Genomic DNA, 4,498 nt, shown 5'->3' with positions numbered 1-4,498 from the left:
TCCAAAATGCGAGGATCATTTGGAACCCGAGGTGGGTTGCCGTCTACCACCGCCACGGGCCAATGGTTTACCCCCCACTGGCAGGGAAACAAAACAATTTCCAGCACGGCTACCTCCAGCTGTACCTTTTGGAGGGGATAGTAGTGCATTTTTAAAACTTGTCTTTGGTCCTGCTTTTGCCTTGCTCCTTGTACTCATCCCACTGGTACTCGGATCTGGAGCATTGGGTTGCTTGCTTCTATCATTTGGTTGTTCTACTTGTTCTGCATCTAAAGATTCAGTCCCATCTAAAGAGGAAGTACCATCTCGTTCCTTGCCCTCACCTGTCACGGATTGGGTATCCTCTTCGGTTTGTTTTGCAGCCTCATCTGATGAGGCATTATCTGGCCTTTGATCCTCAATCTCTGGAATAGAATCGATATTAGACGGTAAAACAGAGCACGTCTCTAGTGCCTCCATTGCCTCAGGACAAGACTCGGGATGCATTGATTGGCAAGGTAAATCGGTGCAAGGATTAGGAGCGTCATTTGTTTGGGGGCACGGCTCCTGGATATTAGTATGGTATTCCGAAGCAGCGCCTAGTGAATCTTGTCCCTTATTGACGGAGTTGTTCGGCCTTGATGCCTTGGTTGCAACCCATTTTGCAGCTTTGCCCTTTTTGTTTCTCTTTTTAGTCCAAGGCTTTTTTCCGGTGCAATCATCCATAAGGTGATCATTGCTTTTGCACTTGGTGCAATAACATGGATTGAGTTCAAAGGTGACTTTCTGCCTAAAAGAATCCCCATTTGGCATATTCACCACAACAGAATCTGGAACACGTTTTGATGTATCAACATCAATAAGAATCCTAGCAAATTCATCTCTGCCCATGCGTTGCTCTCGAGTCTTTTCATCCGCACATATCGGAATGCCAATACATGAGGCAATTTTTCCTAATGCTGTAGGGGACCAGCATTCAATGGGGAGAAAAGGAAATCTGACCCATATAGGTAAAATGCTAAAATCTTCATTTTCCAGTCTGAACTTTTCCGGAAGTGATTTAAGAAAGAGTCTTTTCCCAAACAAGAAATAAGGCCCATCTTTAAGTATTGCACTTCGGTCCTCTTCTGATTGGAAACGGAAAAGAACATGACCATTAGGTCGGGTGAAAAATTTGCATTCAACCTTCCATTCCTTAACCAAGGTTTGGATTGCATGAATTCCTGGGAATCTTCCTACAAAACAGCCGAGAAGAGCAAATCCCCACTGTTCTTTTATGGTCAGAATCTCATTCAATTCAAGTTGTGCACAACCGTTGATCGGTGGGAAATATTTTAGTGTTGCTGATGCACCAACTGTATCCTTGTTTATCTTGAATAAATCAGACCATAAGTCTTTTTTTCCTGCCCCTTGTCTTGATTCTCCTCCATTCTCATTCAGGTATGCAGTGGAGAATGTGTCTGTGGACCCCAGAGATCTAGAGCAAGTCTCTTCAGATGATGTCTCTTTTGTTTTCATTATGGAATACAAAAGTGGAACAAAAGCTGATGATTGCACAGGAAAAGTAACTACTCACTGCCCCACAACAATAAAATTCAGGCAAAGGCTGTCAACTTTCCCTCTTGAACTTGAAATTTGAAATTTGAAAAATTTCAGATTCAAATTTTTTAGGGGGAAAAAAAATCCGGCCACCGGAAATTAACCTTGTCGGAAAAGTTGCAGGAGAAAGTATGGAGCAAGCCCCCACACTTCGAAATCAGTACACTGTTCGGCCTTCCGATGGTTGGCCGGACCAGCAAGAAAATCAGCCGTGCTATGACTCAGCTGATAGAACTTTGCCGGAAATGGCAGAACACAGTCCACCAACAACAGAAAAAATGGCCGTGCTAGACTCAGCCAGAAGAGGTGGTATCTTTACCTTGAGAACAGTCAGTCGTCGTCCTCAGGCCCAGGGACCTCTGCGACCGTCCGCTGTCCAAAATACCCACCGCGCCTTCTGCTAGCTGTCCTCAAAGCCAACGACCTTTGCAAAGTTTGTCGGAAAAGAACGTGTATAGATGGCGTTTCGTCCTGTTGTATTTCCGGAACAGCAGTTCGAACTTGCTGGCCGGAGTTGCACACAGCTTCAGAAACTTCCTCAGAAACACGCCCAAAACTCGCAAAAACAAACCAGTTTTCTGCTGGTTGAAGGATAATCCATTGGAACACCAGAGGTTTTCTGGTCGGAAACAGAATTGTAGAGAAAAAAGAGACTAAGGAAGAGGTGGAAATCTAAAGAGAAGGGAGAGAACCCTTTCCTAGAGAGAGAAGCAACTCCAACCACACTACTTGGATGCATGAAAGAGTGGGGCATTGAAAAGAAAGTGTTTACAATTACAGTTGATAATGCTTCAAGTAATGATTCTGCTATTCGGTACATGAAGGATACACTACAAAGGTCAAGAAGTTTGGTATGTGGGGGGGCATTTTTTCCATGTTCGTTGTTGTGCACACATCATGAACCTGTGTGTTCAAGATGGATTAGATAAGATTCAGCATGTCATTAGTGATCTTAGAGATAGTGTGGAATATGTGAACCAGTCGGAGGCAAGATGTATACAATTTGCTAACTGCGTGCAACAATTGCAATTGAAAGATAGGAAATTGATTCGTGATTGTAAAAATAGATGAAACTCGACTTTTGAGATGTTAAGTTGTGCACTCAAGTTTAAAGAAGCTTTTAAAATGCTAAAAGATCGTGATCCATTCTTTGACAATTGTCCGTTGGAAGATGATTGGGACAAGGTTGCCAATGTTTGCTCAATTTTAGAGGCTTTTTGGACAGCTACTCACATTATTTCAGGTTTGTTTGTTTTAAGTTTTTTTTTTTAAAAACAAATTTGGTTAATGTTGTGACTTGTGAGTATGTGAATTTAAATTTGTTTTAGGTTATGAGTACCTTACTTCAAATTTGTTCCTTCAAGAAGTTCAAAAAATCAAAGCAACATTGGATAGTCATGTAGATGATGAAGATGACTTTATTATGGATTTGATTAAGAGAATGAAGATGAAGTTTGATAAATATTGGGGAGAGTGCAATTTGTTAATGACTATAGGTGCTGTCTTTGATCCAACAAAGAAAATGCTTGCACTTGAATTATGTTTCCCTAGACTTTATTCTGATCAAGAAGCTAGGGAGAATATAGCAAAAGTGAAGGAGATCATCAATACTCTTTATGAAGAGTATGTTGTTGAATCAATGAACAAACATTCTGAAAATCCAAGTTCTTCTAGCACTTTTACAAGCCAAGTCAGTCACCCAAGGTCTGTATATGCTTGGGAATATTTTGATGCATTTTGTGCACAAGTTGAAACTTCAGTGCCTAAAAAATCAGAGTTGGTAGACTATCTAGAAAAGGGGCGTCTTAAGACTATTGAAGTTCCTAGCAACTTTTGTTGTTTAGACTGTGGAAGATGAATAGATTGCAGTATCCAATATTGTCAACAATGGCAGTAGATATTTTAGCTATACCTGTTAGCACTGTTGCTTCAGAAGCAACATTTAGTGCTGGGACAAGGGTAATTGATTCGTATCATGCATCTTTGTTGCCTGAAACAGCACAAGCTGAAACATATACACGGAGTTACCAAAAGTAAAGTAAGTTAACTTTTATGCTAAATGATACATTATCTTTTTAAAACATTTATGTAATTATACATTTATTTATCTTTTTTTTTTAGAAAGAAAAATCATATCAAGAAATATTTCTTCCGGCATCCAACCCATGAAAGTAAGTTACTAAGTTACACTTGATTAATTTAATATTTCTGACTTATTTAAAATATTTGTTTAATTATACACTTATTTATTTTTTATTTTTTTATCTAATATTATTCATATTTTTTGCAATTTGAACAAAACTTTCTTGTTTGGAAATTTGAAATTTGAACGGCTTACCCCGGAAGAAATATCTATGTAGAAGGAATCAAGGACCGCTAAAATGTGATGAGCACAAATGATGAGTGTAAAAGAGGGTGTAATGTCGTTCCGCTGAGGATTGGGGCTATGGCACGAAATTGTATGAATTACTAGGCACTAGAGTATATGAATTTATAGAATCCAAGCAACTAAAACTGAAAGATGAAGATTAAAAGGAAACAATTGATTAAGGAGAAAACTATATGAATAGGGAATGGGCCAGATTAGGGGATTGTAATCTTGATGTCCCAATCAACTCAGGATTAGGGAAAGAATAATTAACCAAGGAATATATGGGCAATGCACAAAAAAATTCTACTCAGCTACTTTCGTAATCAATAAGAGAATTAGGCTAAAATTGCCCCACTGTCGTGATGCATCAATCATAACCTTAAACACCTAAGCATTGTAAGCCCCCAATATAACTCTACTTTCATAGCAGGAAAATTAGGTTGAGATTGGTAAGGCTCGAGGTTTTCATCCAACTGTCGTTGTAATGAATCCCTCTTCTAGACTAGCAATTAATTCTGGCCACAAACCAATAACTAGTGCAAAGAAATC

This window comes from Ipomoea triloba, chromosome 5, assembly GCF_003576645.1.
Source record: "Ipomoea triloba cultivar NCNSP0323 chromosome 5, ASM357664v1".
Classification (NCBI taxonomy): domain Eukaryota; kingdom Viridiplantae; phylum Streptophyta; class Magnoliopsida; order Solanales; family Convolvulaceae; genus Ipomoea; species Ipomoea triloba.
Note: the sequence above shows the minus strand (reverse complement) of the source record.